General features: G+C 37.8%; 1 long non-coding RNA gene across 1 annotated transcript; it reads left to right on the top strand.

Moving 5' to 3' along the window:
* Window positions 1–3,853: 3,853 nt before the first annotated feature.
* On the top strand, window positions 3,854–10,206 carry LOC112469521. Its single transcript, XR_003042642.1, has 3 exons — window positions 3,854–4,076; window positions 6,043–6,190; window positions 9,832–10,206. It is a non-coding gene; the product is annotated as an uncharacterized LOC112469521 (long non-coding RNA).
* The last annotated feature ends 9,132 nt before the right edge of the window (window positions 10,207–19,338 follow it).

Raw genomic sequence — 19,338 nt, 5'->3', positions numbered from 1 at the left:
GTGTCCTAGTAGATTTTTAAAAAAACAATAAATGTCCCTGATCTATTTCTTCAAGGTAAAGATGATTTTTTTTTTATCAGTTAGCAAGGAAGCATTTTTCAAAAGAAATTTGTGCTATGGAGAATTTTTAAAATAAATTTTCGAGAAACATTTCCATCATCTCAAGATACTGTTATTGTAAATGATGTCAGGTTGGCACTTATAAAATCTCTCATCTGCACAGCAGTTAAAAACTAGGTATCATTGGGGGTGGCTCCATAGTTTAGTGGTTAGCATGTCTGCTTTACACGCAGAAGGTCCTGGGTTCGCACCCCAGGTGGAGCCATGGACCATACTCTGGGTGCGCCAGGTCCACGTGAGTGCGTGGGAGGAGATGCCCTGCCTTCAGAGATCCAGTTCTTAAGGGGAAATGGCAACATCCATAGGTCAGGGATGGAAGTTGTGGCGGGGGGGGGGAATTAAAGAAGGGAGAGAATAAATAAATAAATTAAATAATTAAAAAAAAACTGGATATCATGGTTTTCTAACCTATTTAAATTTTTCTAGCTAAAAAATTTCAGTGAGGCTTGAAGCCATGTGTTGAAAATACAAAAACGTAACATCTTCCAATTGTTTGCCCAATAGCAGAAAAGTGGAAATTTACTAACCAGGTTCTTCCACTCACTCCCTTCAACACGTACACACAAAAACTTTTTTCGTATAATTAGTAGATGAGGTTTAAATAGTCAGCACCACAGTTTAATCAGCATAACTAATGATGTACATCTTTCATTTAGATTTACATGTCTTTGTAAATTTTTTTCTAAGTATAGCTTACATTAAAATCAAGCTGAATTTAGGATCAGATTTTGAAACATATTCAATAGCATTGCTCACATTAATAATTTCTTAATGAAATAAAAAATTATTTTTTTGCTCTTTTAATGTTATTTAAAAATATTATTTCATTCCTTTTAGATGTTCTTTAGAATACACACAATATATAAATATCGTAATATTTATAACTTGTAAATAAATGTGTATTTTAAGGGTAATGCTCAAAAATATTTGCTGATGGGTATGTGATCAAAAAAGTTTGTATGCTAGTGCTCTAGGGAATAGATCAGAGGCAGTGCATATACTAAAAAGTTTCAGTGTTTATATTTCAAAGACAAAACAAACTGTTAAAAAGAAAAACAAACAGCTGGGTTAGCATTCCCTTGAATTGCAGAGCCAAGAGGAAGTTGGAGTTTCTGCTTCAAATTACTTCTCTTCTTTGTTTTTACATGGGCAACATGGTTTCGACAAAGCTCTCCTAAGGCTGGAGACATTTTCAGCTATCATTGTGTAGTGTTTGGGAGCACAAGTTTTGAGCCTTGGTAAATCGTGTGAATTCAGAGAAGCATTTTCTGCCTAAGTTAGTCAGAGTCAATTCTGATGCTTACGTCTAGGAAATGTGAGAGAGAACACAATCTCACTGATTTTGTTGTTGTTAATTCTGTTTTTTAAATTATCTTACCAGATAGTTTTTTGTTTGTTTGTTTTTTTTGTTTTTGTTTTAGTATAGAGTGTTATGAATTTTAATATCTGCATAGGTTCATGTTACCACTACCACAGTCAGGATACAGAATGGTTTCATATTAGGAAAAATTCCCTCCTGCTAATTCTTTATAGTCACACCTGCTGTCTTCCCTGTATGTGCACCATCCAGTGGTTGACCTGCAGTCTGGGTAGTGGTCAATTGTTAGTCCTGTTCTCAAAGTCTTTGGTATGCCCATTAGGATCGGACCCATGTGAGCACAACTAGAGGTGAGGCCAGTAGTTCACAAAAAAACTTTATAGGTTCACATTTCCTGAGCTCATTCATCTATGTAATTTTCCTATAATTTTTGGTTCCCTGGGCTCTACTCTTTTGTCCTCTGGCCAGAATCTGGCTTTAGTTATCCTACTTTGCCATCCACAGGGCCAAGAGGTGGAAAATTGGAGACAGAGAAAAAAACTGGCATCCAAGTTCACCCCACTCTTTTGAGATCACAGCTTCACCAACTGGAGAGGAAATCTCCCTTCTCTTATAGTTCTGGCACCTGTTGAATTGCAGCCTCTGCAACCACTACCACGGATTGCGGGGTGCAAGAAAATGGAGAGGGGGAACTCTACATCCTCTCTGAGCTTAAGAGTTCTCTTTCCTGTCCCTGAGCCAAATCTAGAGGGCTTTACCTAGAACTCTGTTCAGACTAGTGCCCATTTCCGAGTTTTGAACTGTGTTGAGTTCAGGTCTGGTGATATCAGAGAGGGAAAAGAAAATGGTAAACATCGCCAATTTGGTTTGAATTCTGGTCTTCTTCCTCAATCCGCCAGCTACCATTTATCTTCCAGAGTCTTCAATCAGCTACCACATATATTCTGTCCAGGGTTTAAAAGGGGGTGTTAGGGTAAACTGGGTTTTACGAGGATTCAATGTGATATATTGCATGCTGTATCAGAGTGCCTGACACAAACTAAAGGTTCATTAAATATTACATATTATTATCGCTACTAACTTTTATATTTTTGATTAATTAATTTATTAACTAAGGTTAATTAGAAGCATCAAGTATTTAAAACCAAAAGACTGACTGAAAAACAATTCTGCCCAGGACCAAGTACAATGTCTTCCTTTGTAGAGTTTCCGAGAAACGCCTTTCCTTCCTCCTCCCCTTTTTCAACTTGATTTAGAGGTCATGTTTATTTACAGTTGGGATGTGCTCTTTTTAATGGTATCTATGTCATGGAACAGAGCGATGTGAAGATGCCATGCACTTATCATTTGTAGATTAATGGAGATGTGAGGCATGGATGGTAAATGGAAGCTCTGGCTCAAGGATGATGTTTTTCTTTCTTTCGAGTCCATGCTTGTGAGCACAACTAGTTAGTATGGAGATTTACTCCAGGATTTATGCTTTATTTACTTATTTTTAACTTAGCCCAGAGAAAAAAAGAACAGGATTTAGAGTCTGGAGAATTCAGTTCTTCTAGAGAGAAAAAGGCAAACTGTAGCTTATGAGTCAAACAAATCCAGCCTACCCACCACCCTTAAAATATAGACATACATACATAAAGTAATACATAATGTAGTAAGTAAATTAAGTTTTATTGAAACACAAGCATGCTCATTTCTTTACATATTGTCTATTACATATTCTTTTTATTTTTTCCATTTTTATTGAGAAATAATTGACATACATCACTTTAAGGTATCCAGCATGATGGTTTGATTTACATATATTGTGAAATGATTACCACAATAGTTAACATCTATCATCTCATATAGATACAATAAAAAGAAAAGAAAAAAAGTTCTCCTTGCAATGAGAACTCTTAGGATTTACTCTCTTAACAACTTTCCTATATATCTAGGGAATATAGGAGAGGCAGTGCATATACTTGATAAAAAAAAAAAAAACAAATTTATCGTGGCCAGTTTCTATTTCAGTGACTTCCCTTTTTAGGAGAAAAACTTCTAAAATGATTTCATGTGTATTGTATTTTTAAAGTTGGAGCTAATGCATGCTCATTGAATCTATTTAGTACTTGGGTTTGTCAGCCTGGGTTTTTGAATTGGTCATGTGGGAGAGGAATTCCTTGAAATCTTTTATTTATTTTCTGCTTTATATAAAGCACACCATGTTCCCAGGCTCAAATGTCGTAAAAGAAATCCTCACTTCCAAAATAACATATTGTCCAAAGTGGTTGCCCTAACTCACGCCTCTGGTTGACGGCAGCTGACTCATTGTGTGCTGGCAAGACTTCCACCTTTCACAAACAGTTTGAATTCTGTAGACATTAGGACAAGCTTCCTGTTTGGTCAGGCAGTGGTTGAGAATCAAAAGGAGGTTGTGGTTTCTGCATATGGTATTCAAGATGGAACTCACTGTGGGAGGGCTGAGGTGTTATTCTGGTTGTATGATAGACAATAGCTCAGGGATCCTCTCATCATTCTTCCCTCAACCACTCCCGTGGCAAAGATCCAAATTCTCATATTTCCACTAAAAGCTTTCCCCGATCAGCTTTCAAGTCCTCTGGTTTGTATTTCGACTTTCCAGACAAATAATCACAAGGTGAGTGTAACAACTCATGTGCTTGTCACCTAGTATTCAATCTGTGATCAAAACCTTCTCCCACGATTTCTTTGACCTGTTTCCTTCCTCTTCAGCACGTAACTCTCTAAAGACCCTCATGTAGTCTCACACATTTTCTTCTCTAACTCTTCTGCGCCTTCTCCTTCTCTCTTTTTAAAAAATCATTGTTAAATTTGTTTCCCACCCACCCCCCAGTTTCTGACACTGGAAACAATGGCTGTTTTGCAGTTGCTTTGGTCTGGAATGCACTGATTCTCGCTCTCTGCATGACATCTCTCTCCATTTTCACAAGGGCTGTCTGAATTCTTGCCTTATTGAAAATGTTATGGGTGAAGGTCAAAAGTCCAAGTCAAAGGGAATCAAGGGGTTGATTATCATCCTGTATAATAGAGTATCACTCTATAATAGAGTATCACTATATTTTAAAGGCTAACATGCATAAAATAAAAGCACAACCCACCCCTAACCTTGTGATTCAGGGATATCGTTCCACTCCGTTTTTCTCCACTGTTGTTGTAGGGGGTTATGTTGGAGAGGTAAAGTAGAAGAATTAAGTCAACTTCTGAATTGTTCTTTTTCCAATCACCACTTTTTAAAGAGTATAGCATGAGTTTGTGCTCTTATATTTCTGACTTCTTATTTTACTTATTTTGAGATCATTTTTCTTTGGTTGTGAGGGATAAAATTTAAAAATCTGACTTCACTCTGGCACCCTATTCTGGAAGGCTTTATGATCCCTCACGCTTTGGGGGGGGGGTGATGAATTATTCAATTGATTACTTCTTAGTAATCAGTTGAAATAACCTCTCAAGGAGGATTTACCAGTTGTGCATTAATATTAAGGGTAAGAAATAACAATGATAGCCATGAAGATACAATAAAAACCATGGAACACGTTAGTATTCCTATCCATTCAAAACTGATTTCCAAGGTGGGAGATAAAACAAGATTAAGCTTCCCAAAGCAGATGCTGATAAGTTATAAAAATCACCTCAAATCTAGTCACTCTTCACCTGCTTGGGTTCAACTTATTCTTTAAAAAAAAATTGTGATAAAATTGTGACATTAAGATAAAATTTATCATTCTAACCATTTTAAAGTGTGTGGTTCAGTGGTGGTAAGTACATTCACAGCGTTATGCAACCATCACCACTGTAAATCTCCAGAATTCTTGCAAAATTGAAACTGTGAACCCATTAACAATAACTCTCCATTCTCCTTTTTCCAGCCCCTGACAACCACCATCCTACTTTCTGTCTCTACAGATTTTTCTATTCTTGGTACCTCATCTAATTGAAATCAGACAGTATTTCTTCTTTCTGTGACTGGCTTATTTCACTTAGCATAATGTCCTCAAGGTTCATTCATGTTGTAGCATGTGTCAGAATTTCCTTCCTTTTAAAGCTCAATAATATTCCATTCTCTGTGTGTGTGTGCGTGTGTGTGTGTGTGTGTACCACATTTTGTTTATCCATTTATCTGTCAATGGACACTGAGGTTGCTTCTATCATTGCCTTTGTAAATAATGCTGTTGTGAACATTGGTGTACAATATCTCTTTGAGACTCTGTTTTCAATTCTTCTGGATATATACCTAAAAATGGAATTGCTAAATCATATGGTAATTCTATTTTTAATTTCTTGAGGCATCACCATACTGTTTTCTATCAATGTATTCCTTTTAACTTAAAATGGAATCTTTAGGGAACAGTTCACCCTGGATTATTTGGGTTTGCTCTTGAAGGACAGCTGAAAACAGTCCATTAGATGCTAGTAATATTATGGTAGCCCCGAGTTGGGAAACCTATATGGCAATTACAACCAACCTAGCAAAACAAAAAGGAAATAGAGCATATGAAATAAATTATGAATGCTGGATTTGCAGAATTACTCTTTTTCTTAGAACCATGCTATTGGTAATGCGCACCATTTTCCTTCTATTTCAGGTGTCCCTGGAGAGGCTGTGGGTGATGAGCACTTGGCAGAGGTTAGGATGCTCTTCGCAGAGAAACACTTCCATGGGAAGGAGACAGAAACAGTTTGGAGTCTATTCGTCATGGTTTGGTGTCCTGCGGATTTCACTGGAATGAATCAGTAAGTTGGGCTTTCAGAATGCCACCCTGAGAAAAGCGGGTAGAGCTCTTTGATTAAAAACAAGGGTCTGGAATACATCTTGTGTTCCTTTGCCAGGCGGAGGGCTGTCTGTGGAGGGGGCCGAATCTGCAGCATGGTGGGCTTTCTTCCCACAGCTGCAAGGGCACTTTTCTGGGAAATGAGAGAACATATTTGTCCAGACTTCAAACTTGTCACTTTTCATAGGCTAGGTTAGGCCTGAGGTTGACTGTTTTCAGGTTCTAGGCTTAGTTTTTATTGACAAAATACAACTTCCAGCTTCAGAAATTGGGGATAAGGGTAGGAAAGAATGTGCTTTTAGAGGCTTATGTTTTAAAAAGAAAGAGACATCAAATGGCTCTTATAAAACTGTATTTTGATGGGTTAAGTGTAAATGATCCCAAAACATGTGGATTAAATTTTCCAAGAAGCACACATGGGCTTAAAAATCAGAAGGAAGGGGATCTTGGCAGTGTTATTTGGGGCCTTCCCAGACTCCACTGCTTTGCTGTTCTTAGGGCCTGCTGGCATAATCACCCTTGGATTTTTTGTGATGGTGACTCACAGGATGGTTGACTGAAGAGTTGTCTGAGAAATGAGGCATTGCCAGTGGCCAAGTTGAGCAATTCAGACTGAAAACTCAACTTGAGCTCTACTCATTCAGGTTGGCTCTCCATATCACCAGATTCACCAGTGACTCAGTCATTCTTATCCTCTTCATCACTTGGCACATCCACGTAATGAGCACCAACAATTCCGCCACTATCACCACCTTCCCACTCAAAGGACAGTCCATGTGGGAGCACGCTCATCTACCTCCTGTTTCACTCAGGTGAAATGCTGAAGGAGGCAGCGTGAAATAGAAAGAAAGGAACATAGGCACGGGAGTGAAACATGGGTTCAGATCTCAGCGCCACCACTGACCAATGCTTCCTTCAACTCTGCAGCCTCATTTTTATCATGGTTTGTGCGGATAAAAGGAAGTAACGTATATGAAGTGCCTAAACGAATGCTAGGTAATTAGGAGGCACCTAATAAATGGCAGTTGGGGGTGGTAGGCAGCCCCTTGTTTCGGTTTCTTTTTTCCTTTATGTTTTTCCACTCCCTGCTTCTGTAGGTTTCCTTCACCTTTGCCCCGGTGGTCTTGCTGTCTGCTTTATTCCTCAGAACAGTTATAAAATGCAAAGGAAGGTACGGAAAAATTGCCTTGGGTGCTTTTTAAAAATGCAGGTTCCCTGAGTCCCATGTTCAGATCCTTTCAAGCGAGTGTCTCTGGGGATGCTGATGTAGATCTCAGGACTGCACTTTGCACACAGTTGCCCTCTGGAGCTCTCCCCTGCAGCCATTACTACGTGGTCTCATGTAGTAATGGCTTAAATTCCTGTCTCTCTGGTAACATGACTATACAACAAGGTTGTATTATTAGGAAATAAATGAAGGACATTCCCTGCTTGGATGTCAGTTTTGCGAGCGGTGTCTGTGTAGAAAGGGGGCTGGCTGGCATTCACAGTAGAGGGAATTCCTGAGTAGGTCATACCGTATCAGTGACCACTCTCATTCCAGGCTCTGTTGTTCTTCATTAAATACACTTGAATGGGGTCTTCACTCTGGGGCTCTGAAATAATTATTTAGAGCAGTGGTCCTTAAAGAGTGGTCTCAGACTAGCAGGATCTGCAACACTAAGGAACTTGTTAAAAATGCAAATAATCTGGCCCCTCCTGAGACCTACTTAATTAGAAACTCTGGGGGTAGCACCCAACCATCTGTGTTTTAATAAACCTCGCAGATGATTCTGATGCATGTTAAAGTTTGAGAATCGCTAATTTAGAACAAAATCATTATGCTTACAAGCATATGCCTAAATAACAACATATAAATATATATATAGTGTTTAGAACTGCTGCTGGTCCCAAAATGTGTTAATATATATTATATGTAGTACATACACACACACACACACACACACACACACACACACACACACACACTGGTCTGTGCATAAATACATTATGGAAGTTTACACAAAAGCTCATTACAAGAGTTCTGCAAAGTGAAACTGGGAGTGGGGGTAAAGAGGGAGAGAATTTTTTCATATTACACCTTTCTGAGCTGTCTATTTTCTTTAAATATGTGCATGTATTATTTTATTTAAAGTTTTTAATTTAATAACAACTACAAAAGAAATAAAAACAACTAAAAGAAAATACAGATAAATATTTATCTGATTTTGAGGGGAAAACAGGAAAGTAATCACAAGGAAAGAAAAAGATGGATTTATATAACAATATGAAGCTTTTGTAAATCAATATAGTACTGATACAAACACCTGTAAAAACAAAGTGAGTAATAAGATGGAGAGTCTACTGGCAAGACTAAGGGAAAAAAGAGATATCACAAATTACTAACAATAGAAATGCAAAACAGGATATTAGTATATATCTTATAAGCTAGAAATATCAAAAAGGATACTATAAATTTTTTTCTAGCAAATAATTTGGAATTTTAGATAATCTGCACAAATTGCTAGGAAAACATAGTTTACCGAATCTTATTCAAAAAAATTTAGAAAATCAGAAAAGTCCTATACCTATCGAAGAAATTGAATCTGTAATTAAAAACCTTCCCACAAAGAAAATCAAAAAACCACTGGCTAATATAACATCACCGGTGAATTGTACCAAACATTTAAAAAAGAAATTACTGATAAGGGATTAAATGTTTATTAAATAAAAAGCTCTCTTGAAATCAATGAAAAAAATGCCTCGTTGAAAACAGAAAAACAATGAAAATAGGCAATTTACAGAAAAGGGAGAAAGAAATTTAAATTGCCAAGAAACATTAAAATGTTCATTCTTACTAACAATTACACTAAAAAAAAAGTTATTTTTGTGTTTTTGAAGGTGATACATTTGGCAATTGCTATGAATTTGTGGAGGGTAATTTGACAATATGTAAGAAGCACCTATGAAACTTATGTGAATTTGATCCAATACTTCCACTTTTAGGAATTTATTTATTTAAGAAATTAAACATAGATGAAGAGGAAAAATTTATAAGAATATCCATTCTGTGTTGCTAGTAGTAAAATAATTTTTGGAATCCTAAATGTTCAATGATAGGTTAAATAAACTATGACATATCCATGTAATGGCATATTATGCAGCCATTAGAACTGTGTCAAATAATAGTAACATTAAAAATGTTTGTGGAAAACAGTGAAGAAATAGGTTGGAAAATAGTAATAGCTTACTTTTGTTTACACACACTCACACCTCCCCCTCCAGCACCACACAGTACGCTCATGGGAGGAAACTGAAAATGATACAAAATGTCACAGTGGTTCCTCTGAATGGTAGGATTCTAGGTGATTTAATTTTTTTCTTTTTGCTTGGCAATATCTTCCCAGAATCATAAAATGAATATTCATTAATCGTGGAAGAAAAATAAAAATTAGTTGATAATATCTATGGAGTTAGATAAAGATGAAAACATTATAGCACCAAAAACTTTCAATAATACTGTTTCTGCATTTACTTTATGACAAAGGCTTAACCCAATTATTTCATACAACATCCTGATAGAGTGAATATAGAGTGAATACTATTATTATCATCATTTTACAGATAAGAAAACCAGGCTGGGAGATGTGAAATAACTTTCCCAAGGTCAAAAGGCTGGTGAGTAGAGGAGCCAGGATGCAAATGGAAGCCTCTCTGACTCTAGGAACCTACGCTTTGAAAACCATCACCAAATGTTGGTTGACTATTGATTAACCTTGTGCCAGAATCTGGGAGAATTTTACAACAATCGTAAAGCCTAAGAAGCTGATCTGGAAAACATCATTGGAATCTGTTTATTCTGTGCTATGCCAACCAGAACAAAGATGGGACAAACCACCTTTTTGTCTGTCACAGAAGATCTGTACCAAATGAAAAAATGGGCAGTCTTCTCTCCCCTGTGTTGGTGCTTTCTCTTGAAGCAGCCAGTGTTGTCTCTGTTTCCCATCTGTACCTTTTTTTTTGTTTCTGTATTCAGCAGAATAAAACACTTTCAGGAAACAACTGGGCAGGAAGTAAGGGAGGACGGAATTTCATCCTGGGAGGTTTGATTCCCACAAGTAAAGCACTGCGGTGGGAGCAATCGGCAAGTATTGTCGGCACATGGGGACTCTCGTGCTTTATGAATTCCATCTGTTCAGAGCATCTGAGAGTCACACAGTGGGGCAGGGCAAGATTCTATTTCATTCTAGCATATTCCTATTAAATGAACTCCTGCTAGAAATTGGGTACTAGCTAAAAATTTTGTGCATCAACTCTTCATACATAGACATCAGACATAGATCTGAGAAAGTAACTCAGTCCACCACTCCACTTGGAGCACGGCCGAGTGAAAAGCGTGGATTCTATGTAGGTATTAACCAACACAACATCTGAGTGGAGCTCACTTCATTCTGGGATGAGAAGATAGAGTGAAGTGTGGGTTTCAGAGGTGGGGGGGGGGGCAGGGAGGGAAAGTATCACCAAGTAAAAGGAAGAAAGCATCATTCTAAATAACCAGAGAAAAGACAGACATCTGAAAAATGGTTCGTTTATCATAAGAACCAGGAGAAAATTGTTTGGTGTGCTCTTAGGATGCAGAGACATGACACTATGAAATGGGTATAAAAAACTAGAAAGAAGGTATAGCTGACACGAAAAAACAATGGCATTAAATGGAAAGAGATACATGAGAGGAGAATAAGAACAAACAGAAAAAGTAAAATTCCATAGTAATCATTCATGTGTTATTCAGGAAACATTTAATGTTCACATATATGCTAAGTGTAGTACAGAAGCAGTAAGGAACAGAGTTAACATGGTAAAAAAATTGAATCAGAGATGTGAAAGAAAAAATTGAGAAGATTCTCAAAAATGGAGTACAAAGAGATGAAAATGATTGACGTGGAGGATAGGAATTGGAGGTCTAATCCACCAATAATATATGCTTCTGATGATTAAAAAAAAACAACAACAACAATTGGAAACAAACCATGGTCAAAGCAAATTTTCCTAAGCTTAAAAATTCAAAACAAATAAATATGATATGTAAATAGAACTAGTTTACCACATTTCAGACAAAATCAATGAAAAGAGAATAACCTTTAGGCATAAACTGAAATTTAAAAAAATTAACAGTGATTTTAAAAATGATTTAAAAAACATTCATGCAGGGTAAAAATTACCTACAAAGAAACAGCACCCAGGCTAGCCCCAGAACTTTCACTTATAAAACAAAATCCAGATGAAAATATAGCAAAATTGCCAAAGTTGTGAAGCTAAATGGTTAAAAGCAAGTAAGTTTATACACAGCACAACTATGTACAAAAATATAGAGATAGTTTGAAATACGTTAGATTTTAGAAAACAGCATGAAAAATATCTTAACTATTTCAACTTACTGAGGGCTTAGAGTTCAGTAAATAGCGCCCATCGTCTCTGCCCAAGTTCTGAACTAAATTAGAAATAGTCAGAAGTTGGGAAGATGGGCCAAAATAGTCCCCTTATTTAGCTGATAAAGCTTATATTGGAGACTGTACCTGACTTATATCTATGGACTACTGGATTTCCTAACTAAACCCTAGGCCTAGACATCTGTACCCACAAGTGTCTTTGCCACATGGGTGTCTGTTCTGAGGAATATCCAGCATGGAGGGGCCAAGCAGAAGAGATGCTTCCTGAAGGCAGGCTTGGATCAGGAAGGATGAGGCAATGCCAAACAGATCTAAGTTTTAGCCCAAAGTTGCTGGTCATATAAGTCACTGTTTAACTCCTATCCAGGGAAAAGTGAGTGAGACGTTGGGAAAAGGGGCCAGGAGTGTTCCACTGGTGACATCAGGAGTAAGGAAGAAGCATCCCCTTTCTTCCCATTGCATCAGTTCACACCTCCCCTTTCTGCACCCCCACCATGCAGCTGCCTGAGAAATAAATGAAAAAAAGGGAAATTGGGGAAGTTGTGATATAAAAGCTCTGACATTTATGCTGTTTATTGGAACCTATACTAAGAGGAAAAAATAGAAATAAAGATAAAATTTATTCATTACAGTATTACATATTATTTTGATATAGCTATGCAATTTATAATGGTAAACAACTAAACAACTAAAGCAAATGACTAAAATGATTATCTTTAGTAAATGAACAAGTCATTTTGCCTTAAAAGTAATGTTTTAAAAGGTTTTTAACAACAGGACATCAGGATATAAAGTACAGAAATTATGTATAATTTCATCTTGTATATCAACTAGAATCGATTGTGTGTGACTTTTTTCTCAGATAGATTTTGAGGCCACATCTGGGCTCAGTGGGAAAGAATGCTGTGAATGAAAGTGGACATGGGACAGGATGGGGGTCAGGGTAGGGAGTGATGTAATACTTGCCAAATATTTACCATCTATCTCAAGTTATAATTTCGACTGTGTCAGAAGAAGACTGCAAATTAAGAAAAAGATTAGAGGAAGATACAGCAAAATGTACGTAGACAGGGAGTCAGGATCTTATGTGGTGTTTTTCCTCCTTCCTCTGTTGCTCTTGTGAATCTAGAGCTAGCCTCCCCGGGATTGAATACTGGCTCTGCCACTTACTATAACATGTTGCTTAACCTCTTTGTGCCTCAATTTCCTCTTCTAAAGAAATGGTGATAATAATTGCACCTACCTCATAAGGTCCAGAATCAGGTAGATGGACCAAAATTAAATGCATCGATGTACATAATGTGTGTAGGACAGTGTCCGGCACATAGAAGTCCCATAAAAGTGTTAGCCATTATTAGTAGGAGTCGTAGTACAGTGATCAAAGATTATTTTTATAGTGAGATAAAAAGAAAAATCAGGAAAGACAATGCAGAAGTATGAAAAATATTGAATAAAATGTTAAATGGCTTAAAGCCATAATATATGATTTTATATTTAATTTGAATGCAACTATATAAAACTATATATACATATGGAAAGATATTTGAAAAGGTTATCAGAAATGAGATTTTTAAGAGATCGAAATTATGGGCTTTAAAAATCTTTTTCTTTTATATCTTTATTAAATTATTTAAAAATATGCATGTGATTAAAAAAATCTTCTCCACCATGTCCTTACAATTTATCTGTAGTAGTGTCTATAATTATGTTTGCTCAGCATCTCTCTGTTCTTGTTTTAGGAAGAACAGCCCCCTTTTGCTAGGTTTCATCTTCCTTGGCAGTGATGGTGTTTGTATAAATGCTGTTATGGCCAGTTGACCCAAGAAAGGGCACATGGCCCAAGCTGAGCCAATTAGACTCCTTCCTTGGGGAATTTTGAACCTGAGACTAGAGAGTATGAATCAGTATCTCTCTCTGGTGTTGGGAGCCATGGTTTGAGAGTATTGATAAGGAGGTGAGTCTATTCTAGTGAGAAAGGGTAATACTGCACACAGAGGAAAGAAGAGACGTTTATATATGTATGTATATGTATATGTACATATATACACACACACAATATGTTTGGATATATACATATATATGTGTGGATATATATACATGGATATGTATGTGCATATAGATACACATGTACATTCTATCTTTTGCCTATCTACTTATCCATCCATCCATCCATCGATTATCCATCCATCTATCCATCAATCCATCCATCCATCCATCTATCTGCCTACTTATCCAGTGTGTCCTGGTTACGTTTGTATTCTTGGTCTCAATTATTTCTCTAACCCTGCCTTTTCTGCAATTTCATTGTTTAACTCTTATTTCATGTATAGAAAAACCCCTGTATCATTCCAATAAATTTCCTTTTTTGTCCTGAGGTAGTTTGAGTTGGTCGCAACAGGAAACCAAGCATGACTGATTCAAAAACAGCTTTACTAATAACAGCAAAAAAATAATGATATTAATCAGTAATATTAGGGAGTGGTTAAGTAGATTATGTCAAATCCATATGATGGGAAATTATGCAGTTATTAAAATAATATCTTCAAAGAATATTTGAGAAATCACTTGAAATACTATTAAATGAAAATAGGAGACTACCTGACATTGGAAGAGGGATGGAGATTGGGCACAATACAAGAAGGATCGGCAGCATGTGCAGAAACCTTGAGGTCTGATGAACTTGGCTTGTGAAGGTATCAACAGGAGGCTAATGTTCTTGGAACAAAGAAAGCAAATGAAAATAAGGAATGCAGTGAAGATGGAAGGTTAAGTGCTGTGGGCCATTGTGAGGCCTGTGAGTTTTATCTCAGCAAAGAAAAGTCATTGAAAGGTTTTGTAGAAGATGGGTGACACGAATGATGTACATTTTTAGCTTCTGGGAAGAGAACATATTGGAGATGGGTGAGAGTGAAAGCAGGGAAAATGGGCAGAAGGCTATTACCAGGGGAACCATATATTTAAAATCTGGACAATTTTGAGAGTGAAAGGGAGACTTCTTTTCATTAGACCAGGACAACAGATTCAAGCCAGGACTCCCCTGGCCAAACCAGGACAGATGGTCACCGAGCTATTATAGCCCAGGCAACAAACAATTGTGACTAGATAGGATGAGGAGATTGGTACGCATTCTAGCCATGGGTGGCTTACTGCTGAATCTCGGTCCTCGATTGGCTGTATTTAGTATTATCCTCTATTGATGGTCTCGCTATGCCTTACTTGGTTTGATAGGTAGCTTTTCCTGGCGATTTTAATGCTTATAGCTCAGTGATTCTCATACTTCAGTGTGCATCGGAATCACTTGGTGGGCTTGGTAAAGCCTAGATTCCCAAGGCTCACTCCTAGTGATTCAGTAGGTCCGAGGCAGGGCCTGGGAATTTGCATTTCCAACAAGCTCCCAGGTACTGCTGGTGCTGCTGGTCTGGGGACCACACTGAGAACCATTACTCTAGGTATATGCTGATTGTGAAGAATACTCAGGCTCTCTACTGGCTTCAGACTTGTTCCTATTACGTATTTTTTTTACATCTTTTCTGATGCAAGTTTCTAGTTTTTGTTTTTTAAATCTCTAACATATCTCTGTCTCATTGCATTCATACATTCAAGAATTGCTTTAGCCAATTGGGTTTGGGAACATCTGTGATCTAGTCTGGAAAACTATGACTATTCTTTTTATCTGTTGTATTCAGTTCTAAAATTGCAGTGGGCTTAGTGTTTTTATGATGGTAGTGGCTTTAGAGCTTCTCACGTCTAAATCATTCTTTATTCCCAATTTCCACCACCCATTTTTTATAATGCAGCAGTTTTCCTGTTCTGGCCAACTGCTGACTAAGCTCACCTTCTGCTCTTTGTAACCATTCTTTAAAGCTGCACTTTTCTTTAGCCACAGTCCCTGAGGTCTTTGGCCCACTCTCATCTCAGGAACCTGCATGGCAGAGACTCAATGACCTCTCTGTTCCTATCTTCTTCTTGCAGATCTCTGTGGGCCACATGGCTCTACTGACCTCTACACAGCACTGAATGCGGTAAACCATCTGTCTGTCACATCTTTCTGACCTGCTTTGACTCTCTGCTTGGTCTCAGATCTCTCCTGGTCTCTGCTGATTTGGGTCCCATGACTCATAAACCTTACTAAGTCCCCCTCGGAAGACAAAGCTTCTGAGAACAGTGTTGCCAGGGAGACTTTAGCCTAAAAATAACAGCCACTTTTCTCAATAGTCTTTTCCTGTTCCCACTTTCGAAATCTTTCCCCTTTTTCACAGCTTCAGGATAAGAGACAAAACAGCTGTGCTTTATGTTTGAAAACTGCAACTCACACTCAAAATGCTACGATCCCAACAGAAAGCCTGTTTTCAGCACTTTTTTTTTGGAGAAGTAGGCAAAGCTTATTCTTTAGTTTAATATAACTTTGTGTGTGTGTTAATTACAAAAGCAATACTTCTTCATTGTTGAAAATTTAGAAGATGCAGAAAGCAAAAATAGGAAAGCAACCACTGATGATTCAAAAAATAAAAACCACCCAAAGATAAACTTTCAGCACTTTTAAATTCTCTAATTCGTGTGTGTGTGTGTGTGTGTGCGTGTGTGTGTTTGGCAGCAAAAACTTTCCTTCAAATAAAATTGTACTCAGAAGCCCAATATGTAAACAGATGAAGATGTTTCGGTTAGATTGAAGGCAGGAGACTTGGGACCCAGCTGCTCAATATGACTCTCCTTGCCCATGAAAGACCTGCAGGACCATCTGCTGGATGCTCAGCCTTCCACAGGCCAATGGAAGACTGCTGCTCTAGGTCATTCCTGTGCAAAGCTTAGACCCTACAAATTCGTTGCCAAAGGCATTCTTGGCTTGGCACTCTGGTTGCCTGGGGGTTGATGGGCTTTTCAGCTTCTACATATTCCATCTTTTCTTGCAGCCCATGTTATCCTCAGTCTGAAGGCTTAAACAGTCCCTGAAAAATGTATATCCGTAGCCTTAATTAGTATAGGGATCGTGCAAATATTTTTCCTTCATAAATGATATTTTTGAAGATCTCAGCAATTTCCAACTCAGCAATACGATGGAAATTTTTGCATTTAAATAGTTAAATAGTCAAAGTATTAAATATTTAGGCACAAAGGAGAAAACAATTGTAGAAATTTTGTTCTCATTGACGTTAACATGTTCACCATATTTTTTAAACAACTGATTGGCATTTTCCTTCCCAAATTTAAATTTTAATGCTGTCGTACATCTAATATTTTAATACCACCATTATGAGATAATTATATAGCACATAAAACTAACCTTTGAATAAAAATTAATAGTAATGGCACTGATTATTTATAAAGATGATGCTTTTTTCTGTTATTAGTATAATTCAGTATGCTGAAAATACATTGCTGAAAACATTTATAAACTTTTTGTAATTTTACCATTTTTAAATGCACTAGGAAGATTTATTTCAAATGAAATCCCACAGTAGGTACATCCTTTTAAAAAGCGATAGTGCTGTTGTAATATTGGCTTGTTTGCAAGGTATTTTGTTGTTTCATTGGTTTTGACTCATCTCACATTTATTTTGAATTTTCTGAAAGTTGGGCCCACTGCATATTGAGCATTAATGGCTAAGCGCTGTTCCTATAGGGAGAGGCAGGTCTCATTCTTGGACCAATCGAGACGCAACTAATAGAAATGCCTCTCACTTCTGAAAACATTGCCTTTGCCGGTCTGTAGTTAATAGTCAGCTGTATTTAATTTACGGTTTTGATGCAGGCGAGGCAAGGCCAGACTATGGCTATACTTCATTGTGATCCTATTACTCCACCTGACCGTCTTCTCCCATCAACGATGTGTAGAGCAGTTTATGCTCCATTTATCTCTTATTTTGTGTTCATGATGAAATTATGACAGATTTAAAAGGACAGATTGAGATGAGACCCTAAATGTCCTGCCCCTTTAATGGAGCCCTCAATTAGCTTCTATCATCTAATATCCTCTTATTCTTAATGATTGTTCTTAAAGTATAAATACAGCACTGCATGCTCTTATGTTAGGTGTTGGAGAGAAGAGGCAGAAATCCATGGGTTAAGAATTTTAAAGGACAAAATTAGTGGCAACAAGCGGCCTTCCTGTGGCTTCCTTGGGTGTGCCGGAGTCTCCCTCTGCTCCCTGGGGCTGCGGTTTCCCCCTAGTGGCTCTGCAGCGAGCGTCTTCCTTATTCAGTTGGGCTGCGCCGCCTACCAGCTGGTGGCTCCAGTGTGTTTGAATTAGGGAATCTCATCAAGTTCTGCATGTCTTTGAAATCAGTTGTATTCAGGGCTTTGTGTTTCATATTGCGTGGCTTTAAATGAAAAAGGTCCGTGAAGCATGGAAATAGTAGATAATTGAAATTCTTCGTTTCCTCTTGTTGTTAGTTCCTGCCCTCTTTAGATAAATCCTTCCCATGTTCTGCCCAAGAGAACACAAATGGGGTCAGGTACACAGAGACACTGAAGGTGCGAGTTCAGGACACAGCACCTCCAATGGTCGACTCCTAGGAAACCCAGCTGTAAGCACACGTCTGTTCATCTGTGCTCCAAAGCCCTGATGGTGTAAGAGAACTAAGCAGTTCTTTTAACCTCTTCAAGTGGTTTGAGTATATCTTAGAGGCTCTAGGGCCCTAGAAATTTCTTCTGTTGAATTGTACACTAGCCCAGGGAGTATTGGGCTCCTTTGTCTCTGAGCATAAAGTCTTGCATGTAGTATGTGCTTAATGTGTTGACTGAATACAATAATGAATACATACTAGTTTTGTATATGACACCCCATCTCAACTCTGGTTTCATAGGGAAAATGCATTATTTCCCTTGGCATACTCCCCATTTAGAATCATTTAATACTTGAAAATAGTCCTTGAAGAGATAAACACTATTTAATAAAAAGCATTCCTGTTTTCTACCCCTTCTGGGGACAAACTGAAAGTTATCGGCATAGACCATGACCGCTCATAGATTGCGACATTGTTTTAATCCAGGATTGTAGACCAGTAAATAGTAATGGTGTGAGGACGTCGAGTCCATCCATTTTGGAGTCTTATAGAGAGCCTAGCAATCGGACAATTTGATCTAACAGTCAACATGTGCTGCCATTTGAGGGAGTAAGTACCAAGGAGGGGCTATGGTAGCTTTGTCGGGGATGGTGTACAGAAAAGGTCACAAGGAGTTAGCAGAGAACTAGATAAACTCTTAAGGTCCTTGCCAACTCTTATAAGAATCTGTGATTTTAACTCTAAATTTTAAATTATTCTGTTCTTATGAGCCAATTAACTTTTATTTTAACAATAAAAATTTAGATAGAGGCCTATGAATCAGTGCAACTGAACCATAGCTTCTGGCTGAGTCTCCATTGAGGAAATTGTTTCCTTCTTGTGCTAGACTATCTCATGCATGCTCCTTCAACACCAGCATCCTCCTGCTACCCCCTTGATCTCCCCTTCCTCTTCTACTCCATCACATGGATCTCAGATCATTGCCAGGCATTACTTTTCCTAAACAAGATGCTCCACCCCTAGGTTGCCATGACTCCCCCAAGACCCTCCTTGTGTACCCCTCCCTACCTGTTGGTCTGGCATTGTCTTGATCTTCTGCTCCACTCTTACTGGTACCTTGCTAAAGTGGATGAGAATGGTGAGAATAGAAAGACTACCCACTACTGTCTAGTAACCTA

The sequence above is a fragment of the Pteropus alecto genome, unplaced genomic scaffold (genome assembly GCF_000325575.1).
Source record: "Pteropus alecto unplaced genomic scaffold, ASM32557v1 scaffold86, whole genome shotgun sequence".
Classification (NCBI taxonomy): domain Eukaryota; kingdom Metazoa; phylum Chordata; class Mammalia; order Chiroptera; family Pteropodidae; genus Pteropus; species Pteropus alecto.
The sequence above is the reverse complement of the archived record's forward strand: the minus strand, read 5'-3'. Positions and strand labels throughout refer to the sequence as shown.